Raw genomic sequence first — 10,487 nt, 5'->3', positions numbered from 1 at the left:
TGCTGTAACTCATTGAGGCTCCTCTGACAGCACCTGCCCTGCAAACCTACAACCTTGAAGGGCACAAGGGCTGCAGATGCATGGAACACCACCACCATCTGGATGTTCGCTTTCAAGCCACTCACCATCCTGAATGAGAAACACATCATAATCCCCTCACTGTTGTCAACTCAAAAACCTGGAACCTTCTTCCTAACAGTATTTGTGGGTGTTCATACAATTAAAGGACTACAATGGTTTAAGAAGACAGCTCCCTACAGTTGTGGGGAAAATCACCAAAATCGGGATCCAACGGCAGAGTTTATTGTGCAAAGAAACCGGAGCTCCGGGGAGAGAGAGATGTTCGTCAGCTCAGCTGTCAGCGACGAGCCTCCTCTCACTCTCGGAGCACGTCATGATATTTTATACATGTTGTGGTACCAAGTCTCGAGTCTTGGTTTGTACAGCATGGTTTGTTTACAGAAAACATTATAAAATCATTGTCAGTTTCAGTGACCGTGACTGTTCTTCCTGAGAAGGAAGATCGTTTTCCATTACTGCAGACCTGAACTATTAACACTTGTATACAAGCAGTCTCAGGTAGTTAACATTTCTATTGAAGCTGGACTCAGACACTTCAGCGGGCAGTAGACGTTACTGATGTGCATTCTCTCCCCCACCTGCCTTAAATTAATCATCTTTGCTCTGTGTCTATTGTGCTGATATGCTGTTAGCCTCAGCCAGTATCTGTGTATGCTTTGCTGTATTTTTCCATGTAATGGCTCAGTGGCCATCGTATGTCTGTGTGTCCCGTGTCAGCATGCTCCGTGTCAACTCCCACTTCGCTACCTTCTCAAGAGCAATTAAGGATGGGCAGTAAATGTTGATCAAGCCGGTGACACCCGTCTCCTATGGACAAATAAAAGCAACAAATTCCGGTGTTTTATATCTGCTCTTTTATTTAAAAGAAACACTACAAAAAAGTAGAAAACAGCTTTTGCACCAGGACTAAACACTCTTACAAATGCTTACATATCACCCCAAGCTGAATTACAACATTAAACAGCGCAGTACCAGATACTGCTTCCTTCTCGTAAGGTCCATAGTTCAGCAAAAGCTGATCAAAGCACCCAGTTTACAACAAAACTAAGCATTTTTTTGTTTATACAAAATACAATATTTACTTTCCCGATACAGAACAGCATACAACTATATATCACAGATGTTTATCAAGACAAAAGTTTCAACAAATAAGGCCATAATGGTTCAGAAACAAATATATCAAATAATCATTTTCTTTTCACAACTCACCCAATATTAATACAACGTTTAATAAAGATTATAATTACATACAAAAGCACAGGAGATTTTAGTTTTGTTTTTCAAAACTATATGTAATTTTGAGTTACAAACTGGTACAACAAATATATTACAAGTGCCTCAATTAACTGCAAAATACGTTAAACACATCACACACACTATCTGGAAAAGGAGAAAGAAAAATCCTACAAATAACTTTAATGTCATGGATTAACAAAAGGCAACAAACTGCTCTGCCATTGGACTGTTTATGTTAGCCAGAAATCTGTGAAGGAAACTCAATTCACTATATTGGCATCATACAAATGGTGAAAGGAAGTGGGTCCTGTTTACACCATCCCTGCACATTACCTTTCCATGAACATACCTTCAGATGGTTTAACAGAGGCACTTAGCTTGAGGCTGTATCCTTTAGATATTATCTAACATAATAGAACTATGAGACATCTGTTAAGTTCTGCAGTGAAGAAAGAAATTGAGAGAAGACAAGAGGTAAGATTCTTCTCAACCATAATACAGCTTCCTAAAAATCTGCTGTTACTGGTGAGAAAGAAAGATAAACCCAGTGATGTCAATTTTAAAAAATATTTACTCCTAATTTTTTTCAGATGATGCAGAATATTCCTCTAGTTATGAGTGGGTTGCTACAAGACAATCAAATTTACCTCAATATAGAGCTTGCTGGCATTTAGTGGTTTTCTATTGGAGTTAACTATATGGGTAATGACATTTTTAAAACATGAATACCGAACTGAGAATCTATGGGAGTTGGTCCCATTTCACTCCTGTAACTTTGCTGGTAATGCATTAGAGATTCTGTTTGTTTTTCCAGCAAAGTTACAGTGACAGATCATGAACAGCACCATGGAAATTCCTGGCTCTGATAACAGCCCCATGGTTACAGACATACATCCTGAAAACGTTTATATCTGCCAATCTTATATGGTGGAGAGAACACAAGATGGATCAGGCTTACGAGATGGCCATATAGCAAATTAGTTGTTCTCACAGTGAAACTCAAGGAATTGACTCAGATCCTGCCTTTTTGATTGAAAAAGGATGTGGAAAAGTTTTTATACAATTGTGTTGAGAGCTTAGGAATATCAAAGTAATATGGCAATAGATATGAAAAAAAAAGATTAGTAATTGTCTACAAAACAGAAGCTTCTAGCTAATGTATACAGTAATTCACAAAATTACGTTTTAACTTAAATAAAAATGTCTTCATGAATTAATTGCAATAGACTATATTATCTAGGGCATTGCATTGACTTAGGCTGTAATCCCTTTGATAAAAGCGGCATGTTACTTCAGCATTGTATCCTTTGTGTATGTACCACAGTGTTTACATCTGAGGTCACTGAAATGCAACTCTTGGTGTAATCTAAAAGCCTAACTAGGAAATCAGAAAATAAAACGTGAACACAACTTTAATACAGAAATTGCTAGAAATGCTCAATAGCATCTATAGACAGAGGGGGGAAAAAGTTAATAAACCCGATTTTAACTCACTTAAAAGCGAGTTAAAATAAAGCCCAACAATGTTTCAGGTTAATGGACATTGACCTGGTGAACATTTCCAGCAAATTCTACCACATTTAATATTTTACAGCATCCACTCTATGTTGTTTTTGTTCAGTATAGTACTGTTTAAAGGTGCTATGGGAGAGAGAGTTCCAATTACTGTCCAAGATGGTTCTCACACATGCTCGAATGTTACAGTCACAAATGGAACGTTCCACTTAACCAACTGCGCCAAGCGTAAACTGAGTGAGCTGCAAGACTGTTTTCTTATGTAACACTCAGAATGGACAGTTGGTATTTGTACTATTGCCAACATTGACAACTTGAAAGAACTTCACTAGCAATTTTTTGAGAGATGCCACATCCATTCGATTCGGTTTAAGTTGATAAAATACTTAATAAAAATTACTTCTTTCTGAGGCTTTCATATGTTAACATCCAAAATGTTTCTCCCACTAGAGTTTCTGTTCTCAAACTTTACCTGAAGTCTGGACACAAGGCCTCTCCGTCAACTGTGACAGTAATCATCAATATACTGACACTCAGAATGTCGTCACAAATATATGAACCAACTACAACCAAGATCAACCAAAGAGGTCATTCATAAAGGGTTACTGATTTAAAATTTAGAAGAAAAGTCAAAGAATAACTTTTATTTTATCACAGTGAAGGTTTTGTTCTATTCATCTGAACTTCCTGTACCATCAATGCTCATTCTCCATTGACCACAGGAACCTGTAATTTTATTCCCTCTCTCTTCCCTTCAGAATAGCTAGCTCAAACTGGAGAAGTGTGTACTTTAGGGAGCAATAAAATGTGAATTCAAGGTCTTGAACTTGCTCTTGCTAGGGGGCAGCTGTCACTGGATTAAATGATAAATATGATAATCTAGTGATGTCGAACGCATATGGTAACTATATGCTAGTATTCTGCAATGCATGTAATTTAAAGGCACACCCAGTACGTTCTCTTTCCCACAGAACAGGCAAGACCTCCAGATATTCTATCTAGCATTAAAAAGTTAAAAGTTAAATATTTATTATCCTTATAAATTAAGTATCTTTTACACCATCACAAATGAAATGTCCATTCACATTCCAACCTGACAAGTTAATGGTTTTCTTTTTATGTTCAAACAACTCAAACAGACATTTCAATTTTGGGTGGACACCGAGATAGTGAGTTTTGAGATTTGTAGCTCAGGTTGAGGTTCTGGATGTAGATTTGCTCGCTGAGCTGGAAGATTCATATTGAGATGTTTCATCACCATACTAGGTAACATCTTCAGTGAGCCTCTGGACAAACCATTGCAGATGATTCCTGCTTTCTTTTTATATGTTTTGGTTTCTTTGGATTGGTGATGTCATTTCCTGTTCTTTTTCTCAGGGGTGATAATTCAGGTCCAAGCCAAACACATTGACTTGGACCTGATTTACCACCCCGAGAAAAAGAACAGGAAATGACATCACCATAGGAAATGACATCACCAACCCAAAGAAACCCAAATATATAAATAGAAAACAGGAATCATCAGCAATGCTTCATCCGGAGGATCACTGAAGAGTTACCTAGTATGGTGACGAAACATCTGAACTTTCCAGCTCAGTGAGCAAACTTACATCCAGGACACTGAGATGTTGAAGTACTCAATACCAGAATCAGATATTCACATATTGATTGCCAGAATAAGTTAAGAGTGAAAAGTTATTGTAAATTCCATGGTTAGTTTGTACTGAGTATACAAAAAAAACCCCCAAAAATGGATGTCAATTCCCGATGAATGCCTTATGCCCGAAACATCGATCCTCCTGCTCCTCGAATGCTGCCTGACCTGCTGTGCCTTTCCAGCACCACACTCTCATCAATGCAACTACTCAAGTTACAAGTTATGGTTATTCACATGAGGAATGGAACTGCTGCACTCCATATATTTTGTATTTTAATTTTATCACCCTCTAAAGATCAACGAATCATTGCAGACTTCAAACTATTTTAGCTTCAAATGGTTTTGACTTCCATTTTGTATTTGTTATGGCAGGCCAGCACCCACACTCCAATATCAGATGAGAGGAAACTTGGGCTCTGATTGATTCCCTCCTGCAATCAAGACTTGCACATGAATAATGCCCACCCCCAATGGTATATTAGACCTTGTGATATACTGTGGCAATTTAGGGTGAGTTTCCCAACTAGTTAGAATTAGTATGCAGAAAATTCAGCCTCATCCTCAAGTCAACACATCTAGAAAAGGGTGAAAGAACTGGTGAGAAACTAAACAAATTAAATGCTGTGGGCAGTGATAGTGCAGGAGGATTTTTAGCAGCTTACTTTCAGATATTTTAAGTGGTTCTCTTCAATTTAGTTTAATTGACATTTAATTAGAAAATGAACAGCAGCAATTATCTACTTTATACTTTACAAAAACTACATAGTCACTTTACTTGGGTAGCATTTAGATAATTATGATGGAGGTGAAATAGTTACGGGTACATTGACAAAAGCTTTGATCTAAGGAAAACTGATTCTAATTTTCCATTTAATCTTGGATATGATCTAACAGGCTCAGGACAGTGTCTTGGCTCATGGTGAGATGGAAAGGATCTTTATACTAAACTTTCCACATTGAAATTATATTAATTTGAGTGAATTTTCTTACCATCAAAACAGATAAATATAACATTTTAATTCTTCTCCGGTAGAAATAATTTTTGACTGGTTGAGGGTGGGGGCTTACAGAAAGAAAAAAATTGGAATGCGATACTACAATCCCATTTTCAAAGGAGATGGTCATTCATTAATTAGCTTCACAGAAGAAACTTGGATCTTATCTTGGTTGAGTGGTGATTAAGACTGACATCAATTGGTGAAGAAAGTGAAATCACTGCTAGATCAGGAGGATTGCTGAGTTTGTCTCAGTACTTTGCAACTAGGTTAAAAATCACACACCAGGTTAACCTGGTGATTTTTAACTTTGTCCACCCAGTCCAACACCAGCACCACCACATCATACTTTGCACACACACTGAGGTACCTGAAGTGTTTGTAGTAGGAAAATATCGGATTACAAAAGAGGGACTGTTTTCTCTAACCGATTTCTGAGGCCAATGGGAATTGAAGATTTATGAAGAAAACTACATAAATTAGTATGAACAGTAGAAGATCTAACACCCTGTATTTAAACCTATGTTGACACATTTTGGTTTGTGCTTTAGTGTAGGAGTGGCTATAATGCCTTACTTATGTCTCTATCTGACCTAGAATGATTATGTTCTTGACTTTTGAGTTCAAACTGCTTTCTTGTATTGTGCTATTGTGTGGTGGACCAAGTGAAAACAGCATTTCTTTTTCCAATCTGTTTTTGATATTTTAATAATGAGTCATCATCAACTAACTATGAAGAGACAAGTCTAATATAACCTACTAGCAAAGCTAGGTGCAAAAATGTATGGATGTTAAGTGACTGAAGGTAAGGTAAATTCAAATGCAGCAGCAAAAAAACAAAGGTTTGTATTTTCTCCAAGAACATAACCTGACCAAACTCACTGTCCTAACACCAGGGCTTCAAAACAGAAACAACTATAAGACTCACAGAAAGTATTTAAAAAGTTGCAGGAACAAGTAACTAATTGATGATTAACTATCGAAAATACTCAACTTAATAGTGAAATGAATAGTTTTTACTGGAGTGTTGAAAATGAACTGTAATGCATTATGTTATATGCAGGAGTTGTGGATGATCACATCACTTCCATGACTTCAGAATGAAAAAGGTTTAATGCAGGAGGAGTGTTTAGATGAGAAGCAGCCTTTTTGGTGTGTACATGCAATTTACATGAGAAGATCGTAAATATGGCTCCCACGTTCATCTTTTCAATCCAGCATAACATGTGCTTGGTTTTATAATACTTTTCAAGTGAATACATGTTCTCCAGGACTGACAATCTGAATACAAACATTGTCTCTCCCAGACCCCACATATATTTAAGAGAAAACCAGGTTGTCTGATTATGAAAGAAAAAAGAGGAAATGGCAGATGAGGGGGCGACATTGCATTTGAAATTGGAAATATAATTGCGTCAACAGATAGATTAGAGATAGATGTAAACAGAGGCACATCAGGCCAATGTTAGTTATAGTGTGTACAATTGGATGAGTGTGCCTAAAAGCTCCTGCTCTTGTCAATCCAAATATTGGAGCCTTCAAAGGTCTCGTCAGGCCTGTTTAATTGTTGCCATCTGGCCCACAGTACTCAATTATAATTCAATTTGTACACCTGTGAACATAAGCTTCCAATTAAATATACAACTAGTAACAGTGTCCCTAGGTTTTGAACAAAGGTATAACATATTGCAAATTGCTACCACTTTTTGGTTTTATAACAAAGTATCTAATTTTCTCTCTCTCTTTTGAGGCTGGCCACAATTCTCAGATCTTGTACTAAATCAGTACTAAATGGATATATTAATGAAACAGAGAATAAACCTGTTCAATTGCACTTGGAAAAGAATAAAACAAACACAGACAAAATAAAACTATCAGTCACAAGAGGTTTAAGGGAACTATCTCCTCAGCTTTTGTTTGAGAGTCTGGCTATGGGCCCATACTGGCTTCTTCAGACATGACAAGACCACAGAAAAGTCTAGTCAAATAACCTTGTACTTACATGGGAGCTTTCCATCTAAATTTCATCATCGTATTGAAAGAAGCCAGTTAGATTCATCTTTAAGCTTTGGAAAGAACACTAATCTAGACTGGAGAAGTAAACCATAGCACTAAATACTTTTTTAGATCATCACACAGGTGAACTAGAACCAAGATTACGTGGGCTTAACTGCTTTCTTAAAATAACTGTGATCTAAAATAAAATCTAATTAAACTCTATCAAAGATAACGTTTTAAGAAGATTTAAAAGATATATATTGGTCACCTTTTTCTGTTACCAAAAACATTTTATTACACCATGAAGTTACCTGCCATTTCAACCTTATTGCACTTCTTTTTCATTCAGTTAAAGGGAAATTCAGTATTTTTACAACACTTCTTCCTTCACCAACCTTTACTTTCCCTTTCATTATCAAAGTCACTATTTAATGCTTTTAGTAGAATCACAAAATAAAATATGAAAACAGGATTTGATCTGTTATTTTATACTTCAGTCTTGCCAAGAATCATCATTCAAATAAAAATAGAAATAACATGTCTAACAGAACTGAATTTCTTTATATTAATTTCCTAAAACAAGTTAAATACCATATCGTAGAGAATAAGGTCACCTGCTAGTTTAATGACATCAACACAAGTGAAATTAATAGCTATTTCTTGCTTTACTAACACAAAGTAAAACAATTATTTGATAAAGAGCAGTTTGAATAATTTCCTTTTTTTGGGTTGTTTTCCTGAAGGATCCTGTTAGTAGTGTAAAATGCATGTTTATATGAGGTACCTTTACTTTACCAGATCTAATTTAAGAGAGGAAATTTTTCAGCATTGAATTAGTCATTCATTTACAGCTTCAGTATTTTGCACTCAAGTCTTGACTGACCAAGTATCCAAATACAGTAACCTCTCAATATGATGGTCACTTGAATTAGTTGCAGGGAGAAAAGCACAGCCAAAGAAACAGACCTTGTGGCACAGTGAGGTTCACAGATTGAAACTTCATGGTTCTGCTCCTGGTTAATCATTAAGCTTAAATTTTAACAGAAGAAAATGACCATTGCTTCCTTTTTGAAAAAAAAAGCTTTTTTACATTTAAATTTTTTAATTCCCTTGTGAGGAATTTCCACCGGTATGTCAGAAGATTACTTCAATCATCCAATAGTGATTGCATTAGATACAACATGGGAAGGACTGCTCAGCACCTGCCTAGGCAAAGCTGTAGCTCATGCTGCACTGAAATAATACCTTTGCTATTTTTAATGGTGTCACATGGGCAAATCATTTTTGTTGACACCACTGGACAGTAGTGCAGGGAGGGAGACTATGTATGTTAACAGGTGAATGAACATTTATTGGCAGTGGATTACAAAGACAAACAGCATCAATGTCAGCCATTAAACTAATGTGTTCCTTCTGGGTCAATCATGTTGTGGGATCTAATTGATCAGAATACAATTAAAGCCCAATATTTTCCATTACCTCCAAAACAGGTTAATTTGCAGGGTCAACTGCTCAATCCATTTTACATTCACTAAATATTTAAATATCCTTCTTCACTGTGTGTAGATTGTAAAAGTAAAAGAAAATTGGAATTGTAACAAAGTTTGTTGATCACAGCTGAACAAGGCATAGGTCAACAATTTCTTGGTTTCTACTGATATTTTCTATTAGTTGAAGCATGACCATTACGGCTATGATTTACACTTTAAAGGCATATTTTAGACAGTGAGTGAACTTTCGACTCAAAATTCCTGCACCTGGTACTGAGATGATATGTTTTGCATTTTGATGAGCTGATAACCTGCCCAATTTCTGAGTGGCTTTAGTGTTACCGCTTCAACTAATAAGGCTGTGCCACCTATTGATTTTTGCTCCTTTCGTTCTTGTCTTGCAGCCAATTTAATATTGCGTTGGTCATTATTTAGAATTAATATTCAGAATTAGACTTTGGACCAGGTGAAAAGTCAACCTTAGTGAGGCAAAGCATTGGTTTGTAACCTTAAATTTATAAAAACACATTATTAGATAACTCTTTGGGAACTGTTGCACTCTTCCTGCATAAATTATAAAGTAATTCAAAGACTGCAGAGTATTTCATTTAGCTCTTCTTACAAGCTTAAAGACTATGCTTTGTAGCATGACAGGACTGGGGTCTCAAGTAGGAAATCCTCACATGAATTTACACTCTAGCGTCACTTAAGAGATAGATTTCTGAAAGACAACAAAATCTAATTCAGCTCTTCACTGCTTATTTAACGGAAGGAAAGAAGAGTGAGGAGATAAAAGAATTCAAAACAAGATAATCATCAATGGATAGTGACCATACAGGCCTTGACAGAAGAGGTTATGTGAAAGGCTAACAAAGTGAAAAAGTTGTCTGATTATTATCTAGTGTTTCCTCGTATAAAATGTGCATGGATACGTGGGTTAAAGACAGAATCAAATTCAATTGTGATGTCACATTGTTGACACCCACTGGCCAGGCTCAAACATTGAGAATGACCATATGGGTGAAGACATTGCAGCACCGTCACCACTGGATTATATTCCAACATGGGTCAGTATCTTCAGTAGAGAGCAGAAACTGAAAAAAAAAATGAAAAGAAAAAGTATAATTTTCTTTAAAATGCAAGTATTTTGGGTTTTTCCCTACTGACAGGGAGGAGTCCCTAAGACTAAAACTTGTTATTTACTACATTTTTAATGGTCAGTTGGATAGAGCTTTGTTTCAGATAAGGAAGTCAATTTTCGATAAAGACACTGCTCCAAATGAAATCATGGTAGTCAGAAATATAACAAGCTCAAAAGTTTGTTGCAATACAATTTCTCCATTAATAATATTTCCCAGGATGTTCATAATTATAGAAGGCAGTGATGCCTGATGAATCAGCACGGTTTTGTTTCACATATATGTTTTACATATATACGTTCACATATAAGGCTGATTCTGAATATTTTTCAGTTTGGATTAAGTGAACTTTTAAAAAAACACAAGCTTAAATTTG

At 36.1% G+C, this 10,487-nt stretch overlaps 1 protein-coding gene across 2 annotated transcripts in view; it reads right to left on the bottom strand.

The window, feature by feature from the left end:
- Window positions 1-446: 446 nt before the first annotated feature.
- rfx1a (regulatory factor X, 1a (influences HLA class II expression)) overlaps window positions 447-10,487 on the bottom strand; it is a 155,926-nt gene continuing 145,885 nt past the window's right edge. Inside the window, exon 19 of one of the 2 annotated variants that reach the window (XM_043694804.1) lies at window positions 447-888. The gene's annotated coding sequence lies outside the window, so the exon portion shown is untranslated. Of the gene's footprint in view, window positions 889-4,418; window positions 10,067-10,487 lie in introns of those variants that run through there. The other variant, XM_043694803.1, reaches the window with a different exon arrangement.

The sequence above is a fragment of the Chiloscyllium plagiosum genome, chromosome 8 (assembly GCF_004010195.1).
Source record: "Chiloscyllium plagiosum isolate BGI_BamShark_2017 chromosome 8, ASM401019v2, whole genome shotgun sequence".
NCBI lineage: Eukaryota > Metazoa > Chordata > Chondrichthyes > Orectolobiformes > Hemiscylliidae > Chiloscyllium > Chiloscyllium plagiosum.
Note: the sequence above shows the minus strand (reverse complement) of the source record. Positions and strands in the feature narration are given on the sequence as shown.